This window comes from Hydractinia symbiolongicarpus, chromosome 13 (genome assembly GCF_029227915.1).
Source record: "Hydractinia symbiolongicarpus strain clone_291-10 chromosome 13, HSymV2.1, whole genome shotgun sequence".
Taxonomy (NCBI): Eukaryota; Metazoa; Cnidaria; class Hydrozoa; order Anthoathecata; family Hydractiniidae; genus Hydractinia; species Hydractinia symbiolongicarpus.
In genome coordinates, this window is record NC_079887.1 from 25,377,150 (window position 1) to 25,391,364 (window position 14,215).

Below are 14,215 nucleotides of genomic sequence, written 5' to 3' on the forward strand. Positions count from 1 at the left end.
GGGAAATCGCGGGTTTTTGTTTGCCGGCGATTAAACTTCTTTTATCCAGCGTCTCATCAAAAATGAAAACATTTTTGAAAACTACAAGTCTTATGCGTTTTAGTGGTGAAAAACTAATTTAAAAAATCGTTCTGGAAATGAGTTTACTCATAGGGTACTTTCTTTGTATACATTCGACTATACGGGCCAAGCCCGGGATTTACGGGAAATCGCGGGTTTTCGTTTGCCGGCGATTAAACCCCTTTCATTAAGCGTTTCATCAAAAATGAAAACATTTTTGAAAAGTACAAGTCTCATGCGTTTTAGTGGTGAAAAAATAGTTTAAAAAATTGTTCGGGAAATGAGTTTACTCCCTGGGTACTTTCTATGTATACCTTCGAATATACGGGCCAAGCCCGGGATTTACGGGAAATCGCGGGTTTTCGTTTGCCGGCGATTAAACCACTTTCATTAGGCGTCTCATCAAAAATGAAAACATTTCTGAAAACTACAAGTCTCATGCGTTTTAGTGGTGAAAAAATAATTTAAAAAATCGTTGGGGAAATGAGTTTACTCCCTGGGTACTTTCTTTGTATACTTTTGACTATACGGGCCGAGTCCGGGATTTACGGGAAATCGCAGGTTTTTGTTTGCCGGCGATTAAACTTCTTTTATCCAGCGTCTCATCAAAAATGAAAACATTTTTGAAAACTACAAGTCTCATGGGCTTTAGTGGTGAAATAATAATTTAAAAAATCGTTCGGGAAATGAGTTTACTCCCTGGGTACTTTCTTTGTATACTTTTGACTATACGGGACAAGCCCGGGATTTACGGGAAATCGCGGGTTTTCGTTTGCCGGCGATTAAACCTCTTTCATTAAGCATCTCATTAGAAATTAAAACATTTTTGAAAACTACAAGTCTCATTCGTTCTAGTGGTGCAGAAATAATTTGAAAAATCGTTCGGGAAATGAGTTTACTCACAGGGTACTTTCTTTGTATACATTCGACTATACGGCCCAAGCCCAGGATTTAAGGGAAATCGCGGGTTTTCGTTTGCCGGCCTTCTTTGTATACATATGACTATACTGGCCGACTCCGGGGTTTACGGAAATGGCGGGTTTTTGTTTGCCGGCGAATAAACTTCTTTTATTCAGCGTCTCATCAAAAATGAAAACATTTTTGAAAACTACAAGTCTCACGCGTTTTAGTGGTGAAAAGATAATTTAAAAAATCGTTTTGGAAATGAGTTTACTCACAGGGCACTTTCTTTGTATACATTCGACTATACGGGCCAAGCCCGGGATTTACGGGAAATCGCGGGTTTTCGTTTGACGGCGATTAAACTTCCTTTATTCAGCGTCTCATCAAAAATGAAAACATTTTTGAAAACTAGAAGTTTTATGCGTTTTAGTGGTGAAAAACTAATTTAAAAAATCGTTCTGGAAATGAGTTTACTCATAGGGTACTTTCTTTGTATACATTCGACTATACGGTCCAAGCCCGGGATTTACGGGAAATCGCGGGTTTTCGTTTGCCGGCGATTAAACCACTTTCATTAAGCGTTTCATCAAAAATGAAAACATTTTTGAAAACTACAAATCTCATGCGTTTTGGTGGTGAAAAAATAGTTTAAAAAATTGTTCGGGAAATGAGTTTACTCCCTGGGTACTTTCCTTGTATACTTTTGACTATACGGGCCGAGTCCTGGGTTAACGGGAAATGGCGGGATTTCGGTTGCCGGCGATTAAACTCCTTTTATTCAGCGTGTCATCAAAAATGAAAACATTTTTAAAAACTACAAGTCTCATGGGCTTTAGTGGTGAAATAATAATTTAAAAAATCGTTCTGGAAATGAGTTTACTCACAGGGTACTTTCTTTGTATACTTTTGACTATACGGGCCAAGCCCGCGATTTACGGGAAATCGCGGGTTTTCGTTTGACAGCGATTAAACTTCTTTTATTCAGCGTCTCATCAAAAATGAAAACATTTTTGAAAACTACAAGTCTCATGCGTTTTAGTGGTGAAAAACTAATTTAAAAAATCGTTCGGGAAATGAGTTTACTCCCTGGGTTCGTTCTTTGTATACTTTTGACTATACGGGCCGAGTCCGGGATTTACGGGAAATCGCGGGTTTTCGTTTGCCGGCGATTAAACTTCTTTTATCCAGCGTCTCATCAAAAATGAAAACATTTTTGAAAACTACAAGTCTCATGCGTTTTAGTGGTGAAAAAATAATTTAAAAAATCGTTTGGGAAATGAGTTTACTCCCTGGGCACTTTCTTTGTATACTTTTGACAATACGGGCCGAGTCCTGGGTTTACGGGAAATGGTGGGTTTTCGTTTGCCGGCGATTAAACTTCTTTTATTCAGCGTCTCATCAAAAATGAAAACATTTTTGAAAACTACAAGTCTTATGCGTTTTAGTGGTGAAAAACTCATTTAAAAAATCGTTCTGGAAATGAGTTTACTCATAGGGTACTTTCTTTGTATACATTCGACTATACGGGCCAAGCCCGGGATTTACGGGAAATCGCGGGTTTTCGTTTGCCGGCGATTAAACCCCTTTCATTAAGCGTTTCATCAAAAATGAAAACATTTTTGAAAAGTACAAGTCTCATGCGTTTTAGTGGTGAAAAAATAGTTTAAAAAATTGTTCGGGAAATGAGTTTACTCCCTGGGTACTTTCTATGTATAAATTCGAATATACGGGCCAAGCCCGGGATTTACGGGAAATCGCGGGTTTTCGTTTGCCGGCGATTATACTTCTTTTATTCAGCGTCTCATCAAGAATGAAAACTTTTTTGAAAACTACAAGTCTCATGCGTTTTAGTGGTGAGAAAATAATTAAAAAAATCGTTCGATCAATGAGTTTACTCCCTGGGTACTTTCTTTGTATACATTCGACTATACGGGCCAAGCCCAGGATTTACGGGAAATCGCAGGTTTGCGTTCGCCGGCGATTAAACTTCTTTTATTCAGCGTCTCATCAAGAATGAAAACTTTTTTGAAAACTACAAGTCTCATGCGTTTTAGTGGTGAGAAAATAATTAAAAAAATCGTTCGATAAATGAGTTTACTCCCTGGGTACTTTCTTTGTATACATTCGACTATACGGGCCAAGCCCAGGATTTACGGGAAATCGCAGGTTTGCGTTTGCCGGCGATTAAACCACTTTCAGTAGGCGTCTCATCAAAAATGAAAACATTTCTGAAAACTACAAGTCTCATGCGTTTTAGTGGTGAAAAAATAATTTAAAAAATCGTTGGGGAAATGAGTTTACTTCCTGGGTACTTTCTTTGTATACTTTTGACTATACGGGCCGAGTCCGGGATTTACGGGAAATCGCGGGTTTTTGTTTGCCGGCGATTAAACTTCTTTTATCCAGCGTCTCATCAAAAATGAAAACATTTTTGAAAACTACAAGTCTCATGCGTTTTAGTGGTGAAAAAATAATTTAAAAAATCGTTTGGGAAATGAGTTTACTCCCTAGGTACTTTCTTTGTATACTTTTGACTATACGGGCCGAGTCCTGGGTTTACGGGAAATGGCGGGTTTTCGTTTGCCGGCGATTAAACCCCTTTTATTCAGCGTCTCATCAAAAATGAAAACATTTTTAAAAACTACAAGTCTCATGGGCTTTAGTGGTGAAATAATAATTTAAAAAATCGTTCGGGAAATGAGTTTACTCCCTGGGTACTTTCTTTGTATACTTTTGACTATACGGGACAAGCCCGGGATTTACGGGAAATCGCGGGTTTTCGTTTGCCGGCAATTAAACCTCTTTCATTAAGCGTCTCATTAGAAATTAAAACATTTTTGAAAACTACAAGTCTCATTCGTTCTAGTGGTGCAGAAATAATTTGCAAAATCGTTCGGGAAATGAGTTTACTCACAGGGTACTTTCTTTGTATACATTCGACTATACGGCCCAAGCCCAGGATTTAAGGGAAATCGCGGGTTTTCGTTTGCCGGCCTTCTTTGTATACATATGACTATACTGGCCGAGTCCGGGGTTTACGGAAATGGCGGGTTTTTGTTTGCCGGCGATTAAACTTCTTTTATTCAGCGTCTCATCAAAAATGAAAACATTTCTGAAAACTACAAGTCTCATGCGTTTTAGTGGTGAAAAAATAATTTAAAAAATCGTTGGGGAAATGAGTTTACTTCCTGGGTACTTTCTTTGTATACTTTTGACTATACGGGCCGAGTCCGGGATTTACGGGAAATCGCGGGTTTTTGTTTGCCGGCGATTAAACTTCTTTTATCCAGCGTCTCATCAAAAATGAAAACATTTTTGAAAACTACAAGTCTCATGCGTTTTAGTGGTGAAAAAATAATTTAAAAAATCGTTTGGGAAATGAGTTTACTCCCTAGGTACTTTCTTTGTATACTTTTGACTATACGGGCCGAGTCCTGGGTTTACGGGAAATGGCGGGTTTTCGTTTGCCGGCGATTAAACTCCTTTTATTCAGCGTCTCATCAAAAATGAAAACATTTTTAAAAACTACAAGTCTCATGGGCTTTAGTGGTGAAATAATAATTTAAAAAATCGTTCGGGAAATGAGTTTACTCCCTGGGTACTTTCTTTGTATACTTTTGACTATACGGGACAAGCCCGGGATTTACGGGAAATCGCGGGTTTTCGTTTGCCGGCGATTAAACCTCTTTCATTAAGCGTCTCATTAGAAATTAAAACATTTTTGAAAACTACAAGTCTCATTCGTTCTAGTGGTGCAGAAATAATTTGCAAAATCGTTCGGGAAATGAGTTTACTCACAGGGTACTTTCTTTGTATACATTCGACTATACGGCCCAAGCCCAGGATTTAAGGGAAATCGCGGGTTTTCGTTTGCCGGCCTTCTTTGTATACATATGACTATACTGGCCGAGTCCGGGGTTTACGGAAATGGCGGGTTTTTGTTTGCCGGCGATTAAACTTCTTTTATTCAGCGTCTCATCAAAAATGAAAACATTTTTGAAAACTACAAGTCTCACGCGTTTTAGTGGTGAAAAGATAATTAAAAAAATCGTTTTGGAAATGAGTTTACTCACAGGGCACTTTCTTTGTATACATTCGACTATACGGGCCAAGCCCGGGATTTACGGGAAATCGCAGGTTTGCGTTTGCCGGCGATTAAACTTCTTTTATTCAGCGTCTCATCAAAAATGAAAGCATTTTTGAAAACTACAAGTCTCATGCGTTTTAGTGCTGAAATAATAATTTAAAAAATCGTTTGGGAAATGAGTTTACTCACAGGGTACTTTCTTTGTATACATTCGACTATACGGGCCAAGCCCGGGATTTACGGGAAATCGCGGGTTTTCGTTTGCCGGCGATTAAACCACTTTCATTAGGCGTCTCATCAAAAATGAAAACATTTCTGAAAACTGCAAGTCTCATGCGTTTTAGTGGTGAAAAAATAATTTAAAAAATCGTTCGGGAAATGAGTTTACTCCCTGGGTACTTTCTTTGTATACTTTTGACTATACGGGCCGAGTCCGCGATTTACGGGAAATCGCGGGTTTTTGTTTGCCGGCGATTAAACTTCTTTTATCCAGCGTCTCATCAAAAATGAAAACATTTTTGAAAACTACAAGTATCATGCGTTTTAGTGGTGAAAAAATAATTTAAAAAATCGTTTGGGAAATGAGTTTACTCCCTGGGTACTTTCTTTGTATACTTTTGACTATACGGGCCGAGTCCTGGGTTAACGGGAAATGGCGGGTTTTCGTTTGCCGGCGATTAAACTCCTTTTATTCAGCGTCTCATCAAAAATGAAAACATTTTTAAAAAGTACAAGTCTCATGGGCTTTAGTGGTGAAATAATAATTTAAAAAATCGTTCGGGAAATGAGTTTACTCCCTGGGTACTTTCTTTGTATACTTTTGACTATACGGGACAAGCCCGGGATTTACGGGAAATCGCGGGTTTTCGTTTGCCGGCGATTAAACCTCTTTCATTAAGCGTCTCATTAGAAATTAAAACATTTTTGAAAACTACAAGTCTCATTCGTTCTAGTGGTGCAGAAATAATTTGAAAAATCGTTCGGGAAATGAGTTTACTCACAGGGTACTTTCTTTGTATACATTCGACTATACGGCCCAAGCGCAGGATTTAAGGGAAATCGCGGGTTTTCGTTTGCCGGCCTTCTTTGTATACATATGACTATACTGGCCGAGTCCGGGGTTTACGGGAAATGGCGGGTTTTTGTTTGCCGGCGATTAAACTTCTTTTATTCAGCGTCTCATCAAAAATGAAAACATTTTTGAAAACTACAAGTCTCACGCGTTTTAGTGGTGAAAAGATATTTTAAAAAATCGTTTTGGAAATGAGTTTACTCACAGGGCACTTTCTTTGTATACATTCGACTATACGGGCCAAGCCCGGGATTTACGGGAAATCGCGGGTTTTCGTTTGCCGGCGATTAAACCACTTTAATTATGCGTCTCATCAAAAATAAAAACATTTCTAAAAACTACAAGTCTCATTCGTTCTAGTGGTGCAGAAATAATTTAAAAAATCGTTCGGGAAATGAGTTTACTCAAAGGGTACTTTCTTTGTATACTTTTGACTATACGGGCCGAGTCCGGGATTTACGGGAAATCGCGGGTTTTCGTTTGCCGGCGATTAAACTTCTTTTATCCAGCGTCTCATCAAAAATGAAAACATTTTTGAAAACTACAAGTCTCATGCGTTTTAGTGGAGAAAAAATAATTTAAAAAATCGTTCGGGAAATGAGTTTACTCCCTGGGTACTTTCTTTGTATACATTCGGCTATACGGGACAAGCCCGAGATTTACGGGAAATCGCGGGTTTTCGTTTGCCGGCGATTAAACCTCTTTCATTAAACGTCTCATTAAAAATGAAAACATTTTTGAAAACTATAAGTCTCATTCGTTCTAGTGGAGAAAAAATAATTTTAAAAATCGTTCGGGAAATGAGTTTACTCCCTGGGTACTTTCTTTGTATACATTCGACTATACGGGACAAGCCCGGGATTTACGGGAAATCGCGGGTTTTCGTTTGCCGGCGATTAAACCTCTTTCATTAAGCGTCTCATTAAAAATGAAAACATTTTTGAAAACTATAAGTCTCATTCGTTCTAGTGGTGCAGAAATAATTTAAAAAATCGTTCGGGAAATGAGTTTACTCAAAGAGTATTTTCTTTGTATACTTTTGACTATACGGGCCGAGTCCGGCATTTACGGGAAATCGCGGGTTTTCGTTTGCCGGCGATTAAACTTCTTTTATCCAGCGTCTCATCAAAAATAAAAACATTTTTGAAAACTACAAGTCTCATGCGTTTTAGTGGTGAAAAGATAATTTAAAAAATCGTTTTGGAAATGAGTTTACTCACAGGGTACTTTCTTTGTATACATTCGACTATACGGGCCAAGCCCGGGATTTACGGGAAATCGCGGGTTTTCGTTTGCCGGCGATTAAACCACTTTAATTATGCGTCTCATCAAAAATAAAAACATTTCTGAAAACTACAAGTCTCATGCGTTTTAGTGGTGAAAAGATAATTTAAAAAATCGTTCGGGAAATGAGTTTACTCCCTGGGTACTTTCTTTGTATACTTTTGACTATACGGGCCGAGTCCGGGGTTTACGGGAAATGGCGGGTTTTTGTTTGCCGGCGATTAAACTTCTTTTATTCAGCGTCTCATAAAAAATGAAAACATTTTTGAAAACCACAAGTCTCACGCGTTTTAGTGGTGAAAAGATAATTTAAAAAATCGTTTTGGAAATGAGTTTACTCACAGGGCACTTTCTTTGTATACATTCGACTATACGGGCCAAGCCCGTGATTTACGGGAAATCGCGGGTTTTCATTTGCCGGCGAATAAACCCCTTTCATTAAGCGTCTCATCAAAAATGAAAACATTTTTGAAAACTAAAAGTCTCATGCGTTTTAGTGGAGAAAAAATAATTTAAAAAATCGTTCGGGAAATGAGTTTACTCCCTGGGTACTTTCTTTGTATACATTCGACTATACGGGACAAGCCCGGGATTTACGGGAAATCGCGGGTTTTCGTTTGCCGGCGATTAAACCTCTTTCATTAAGCGTCTCATTAAAAATGAAAACATTTTTGAAAACTATAAGTCTCATTCGTTCTAGTGGTGCAGAAATAATTTAAAAAATCGTTCGGGAAATGAGTTTACTCAAAGGGTACTTTCTTTGTATACTTTTGACTATACGGGCCGAGTCCGGGATTTACGGGAAATCGCGGGTTTTTGTTTGCCGGCGATTAAACTTCTTTTATCCAGCGTCTCATCAAAAATGAAAACATTTTTGAAAACTACAAGTCTCATGCGTTTTAGTGGTGAAAAGATAATTTAAAAAATCGTTTTGGAAATGAGTTTACTCACAGGGCACTTTCTTTGTATACATTCGACTATACGGGCCAAGCCCGTGATTTACGGGAAATCGCGGGTTTTCATTTGCCGGCGATTAAACCCCTTTCATTAAGCGTATCATCAAAAATGAAAACATTTTTGAAAACTACAAGTCTCATGCGTTTTAGTGGAGAAAAAATAATTTAAAAAATCGTTCGGGAAATGAGTTTACTCCCTGGGTACTTTCTTTGTATACATTCGACTATACGGGACAAGCCCGGGATTTACGGGAAATCGCGGGTTTTCGTTTGCCGGCGATTAAACCTCTTTCATTAAGCGTCTCATTAAAAATGTAAACATTTTTGAAAACTATAAGTCTCATTCGTTCTAGTGGTGCAGAAATAATTTAAAAAATCGTTCGGGAAATGAGTTTACTCAAAGAGTACTTTCTTTGTATACTTTTGACTATAAGGGCCGAGTCCGGGATTTACGGGAAATTGCGGGTTTTCGTTTGCCGGCGATTAAACTTCTTTTATCCAGCGTCTCATCAAAAATAAAAACATTTTTGAAAACTACAAGTCTCATGCGTTTTAGTGGTGAAAAGATAATTTAAAAAATCGTTTTGGAAATGAGTTTACTCACAGGGTACTTTCTTTGTATACATTCGACTATACGGGCCAAGCCCGGGATTTACGGGAAATCGCGGGTTTTCGTTTGCCGGCGATTAAACCACTTTAATTATGCGTCTCATTAAAAATAAAAACATTTCTGAAAACTACAAGTCTCATGCGTTTTAGTGGTGAAAAGATAATTTAAAAAATCGTTCGGGAAATGAGTTTACTCCCTGGGTACTTTCTTTGTATACTTTTGACTATACGGGCCGAGTCCGGGGTTTACGGGAAATGGCGGGTTTTTGTTTGCCGGCGATTAAACTTCTTTTATCCAGCGTCTCATCAAAAATGAAAACATTTTTGAAAACTACATGTCTCATGCGTTTTAGTGGTGAAAAGATAATTTAAAAAATCGTTTTGGAAATGAGTTTACTCACAGGGCACTTTCTTTGTATACATTCGACTATACGGGCCAAGCCCGTGATTTACGGGAAATCGGGGGTTTTCATTTGCCGGCGATTAAACCCCTTTCATTAAGCGTATCATCAAAAATGAAAACATTTTTGAAAACTACAAGTCTCATGCGTTTTAGTGGAGAAAAAATAATTTAAAAAATCGTTCGGGAAATGAGTTTACTCCCTGGGTACTTTCTTTGTATACATTCGACTATACGGGACAAGCCCGGGATTTACGGGAAATCGCGGGTTTTCGTTTGCCGGCGATTAAACCTCTTTCATTAAGCGTCTCATTAAAAATGAAAACATTTTTGAAAACTATAAGTCTCATTCGTTCTAGTGGTGCAGAAATAATTTAAAAAATCGTTCGGGAAATGAGTTTACTCAAAGAGTACTTTCTTTGTATACTTTTGACTATACGGGCCGAGTCCGGGATTTACGGGAAATCGCGGGTTTTCGTTTGCCGGCGATTAAACTTCTTTTATCCAGCGTCTCATCAAAAATAAAAACATTTTTGAAAACTACAAGTCTCATGCGTTTTAGTGGTGAAAAGATAATTTAAAAAATCGTTTTGGAAATGAGTTTACTCCCTGGGTACTTTCTTTGTATACATTCGACTATACGGGACAAGCCCGGGATTTACGGGAAATCGCGGGTTTTCGTTTGCCGGCGATTAAACCTCTTTCATTAAGCGTCTCATTAAAAATGAAAACATTTTTGAAAACTATAAGTCTCATTCGTTCTAGTGGTGCAGAAATAATTTAAAAAATCGTTCGGGAAATGAGTTTACTCAAAGAGTACTTTCTTTGTATACTTTTGACTATACGGGCCGAGTCCGGGATTTACGGGAAATCGCGGGTTTTCGTTTGCCGGCGATTAAACTTCTTTTATCCAGCGTCTCATCAAAAATAAAAACATTTTTGAAAACTACAAGTCTCATGCGTTTTAGTGGTGAAAAGATAATTTAAAAAATCGTTTTGGAAATGAGTTTACTCACAGGGTACTTTCTTTGTATACATTCGACTATACGGGCCAAGCCCGGGATTTACGGGAAATCGCGGGTTTTCGTTTGCCGGCGATTAAACCACTTTAATTATGCGTCTCATCAAAAATAAAAACATTTCTGAAAACTACAAGTCTCATGCGTTTTAGTGGTGAAAAGATAATTTAAAAAATCGTTCGGGAAATGAGTTTACTCCCTGGGTACTTTCTTTGTATACTTTTGACTATACGGGCCGAGTCCGGGGTTTACGGGAAATGGCGGGTTTTTGTTTGCCGGCGATTAAACTCCTTTTATTCAGCGTCTCATAAAAAATGAAAACATTTTTGAAAACTACAAGTCTCACGCGTTTTAGTGGTGAAAAGATAATTTAAAAAATCGTTCGGGAAATGAGTTTACTCCCTGGGTACTTTCTTTGTATACATTCGACTATACGGGACAAGCCCGGGATTTACGGGAAATCGCGGGTTTTCGTTTGCCGGCGATTAAACCTCTTTCATTAAGCGTCTCATTAAAAATGAAAACATTTTTGAAAACTATAAGTCTCATTCGTTCTAGTAGTGCAGAAATAATTTAAAAAATCGTTCGGGAAATGAGTTTACTCAAAGGGTACTTTCTTTGTATACTTTTGACTATACCGGCCGAGTCCGGGATTCACGGGAAATCGCGGGTTTTCGTCTGCCGGCGATTAAACTTCTTTTATCCAGCGTCTCATCAAAAATGAAAACATTTTTGAAAACTACAAGTCTCATGCGTTTTAGTGGTGAAAAGATAATTTAAAAAATCGTTTTGGAAATGAGTTTACTCACAGGGCACTTTCTTTGTATACATTCGACTATACGGGCCAAGCCCGTGATTAACGGGAAATCGCGGGTTTTCATTTGCCGGCGATTAAACCCCTTTCATTAAGCGTATCATCAAAAATGAAAACATTTTTGAAAACTGCAAGTCTCATGCGTTTTAGTGGAGAAAAAATAATTTAAAAAATCGTTCGGGAAATGAGTTTACTCCCTGGGTACTTTCTTTGTATACATTCGACTATACGGGACAAGCCCGGGATTTACGGGAAATCGCGGGTTTTCGTTTGCCGGCAATTAAACCTCTTTCATTAAGCGTCTCATTAAAAATGAAAACATTTTTGAAAACTATAAGTCTCATTCGTTCTAGTGGTGCAGAAATAATTTAAAAAATCGTTCGGGAAATGAGTTTACTCAAAGAGTACTTTCTTTGTATACTTTTGACTATACGGGCCGAGTCCGGGATTTACGGGAAATCGCGGGTTTTCGTTTGCCGGCGATTAAACTTCTTTTATCCAGCGTCTCATCAAAAATAAAAACATTTTTGAAAATTACAAGTCTCATGCGTTTTAGTGGTGAAAAGAGAATTTAAAAAATCGTTTTGGAAATGAGTTTACTCACAGGGCACTTTCTTTGTATACATTCGACTATACGGGCCAAGCCCGTGATTTACGGGAAATCGCGGGTTTTCATTTGCCGGCGATTAAACCCCTTTCATTAAGCGTCTCATCAAAAATGAAAACATTTTTGAAAACTACAAGTCTCATGCGTTTTAGTGGAGAAAAAATAATTTAAAAAATCGTTCGGGAAATGAGTTTACTCCCTGGGTACTTTCTTTGTATACATTCGACTATACGGGACAAGCCCGGGATTTACGGGAAATCGCGGGTTTTCGTTTGCCGGCGATTAAACCTCTTTCATTAAGAGTCTAATTAAAAATGAAAACATTTTTGAAAACTATAAGTCTCATTTGTTCTAGTGGTGCAGAAATAATTTAAAAAATCGTTCGGGAAATGAGTTTACTCAAAGGGTACTTTCTTTGTATACTTTTGACTATACCGGCCGAGTACGGGATTCACGGGAAATCGCGGGTTTTCGTTTGCCGGCGATTAAACTTCTTTTATCCAGCGTCTCATCAAAAATGAAAACATTTTTGAAAACTACAAGTCTCATGCGTTTTAGTGGTGAAAAGATAATTTAAAAAATCGTTTTGGAAATGAGTTTACTCACAGGGCACTTTCTTTGTATACATTCGACTATACGGGCCAAGCCCGTGATTAACGGGAAATCGCGGGTTTTCATTTGCCGGCGATTAAACCCCTTTCATTAAGCGTATCATCAAAAATGAAAACATTTTTGAAAACTGCAAGTCTCATGCGTTTTAGTGGAGAAAAAATAATTTAAAAAATCGTTCGGGAAATGAGCTTACTCCCTGGGTACTTTCTTTGTATACATTCGACTATACGAGACAAGCCCGGGATTTACGGGAAATCGCGGGTTTTCGTTTGCCGGCGATTAAACCTCTTTCATTAAGCGTCTCATTAAAAATGAAAACATTTTTGAAAACTATAAGTCTCATTCGTTCTAGTGGTGCAGAAATAATTTAAAAAATCGTTCGGGAAATGAGTTTACTCAAAGAGTACTTTCTTTGTATACTTTTGACTATACGGGCCGAGTCCGGGATTTACGGGAAATCGCGGGTTTTCGTTTGCCGGCGATTAAACTTCTTTTATCCAGCGTCTCATCAAAAATGAAAACATTTTTGAAAACTACAAGTCTCATGCGTTTTAGTGGAGAAAAAATAATTTAAAAAATCGTTCGGGAAATGAGCTTACTCCCTGGGTACTTTCTTTGTATACATTCGACTATACGAGACAAGCCCGGGATTTACGGGAAATCGCGGGTTTTCGTTTGCCGGCGATTAAACCTCTTTCATTAAGCGTCTCATTAAAAATGAAAACATTTTTGAAAACTATAAGTCTCATTCGTTCTAGTGGTGCAGAAATAATTTAAAAAATCGTTCGGGAAATGAGTTTACTCAAAGAGTACTTTCTTTGTATACTTTTGACTATACGGGCCGAGTCCGGGATTTACGGGAAATCGCGGGTTTTCGTTTGCCGGCGATTAAACTTCTTTTATCCAGCGTCTCATCAAAAATGAAAACATTTTTGAAAACTACAAGTCTCATGCGTTTTAGTGGAGAAAAAATAATTTAAAAAATCGTTCGGGAAATGAGTTTACTCCCTGGGTACTTTCTTTGTATACATTCGACTATACGGGACAAGCCCGGGATTTACGGGAAATCGCGGGTTTTCGTTTGCCGGCGATTAAACCTCTTTCATTAAGCGTCTAATTAAAAATGAAAACATTTTTGAAAACTATAAGTCTCATTCGTTCTAGTGGTGCAGAAATAATTTAAAAAATCGTTCGGGAAATGAGTTTACTCAAAGGGTACTTTCTTTGTATACTTTTGACTATACGGGCCGAGTCCGGGATTTACGGGAAATCGCGGGTTTTCGTTTGCCGGCGATTAAACTTCTTTTATCCAGCGTCTCATCAAAAATGAAAACATTTTTGAAAACTACAAGTCTCATGTGTTTTAGTGGTGAAAAGATAATTTAAAAAATCGTTTTGGAAATGAGTTTACTCACAGGGCACTTTCTTTGTATACATTCGACTATACGGGCCAAGCCCGTGATTAACGGGAAATCGCGGGTTTTCATTTGCTGGCGATTAAACCCCTTTCATTAAGCGTATCATCAAAAATGAAAACATTTTTGAAAACTGCAAGTCTCATGCGTTTTAGTGGAGAAAAAATAATTTAAAAAATCGTTCGGGAAATGAGTTTACTCCCTGGGTACTTTCTTTGTATACATTCGACTATACGGGACAAGCCCGGGATTTACGGGAAATCGCGGGTTTTCGTTTGCCGGCGATTAAACCTCTTTCATTAAGCGTCTCATTAAAAATGAAAACATTTTTGAAAACTATAAGTCTCATTCGTTCTAGTGGTGCAGAAATAATTTAA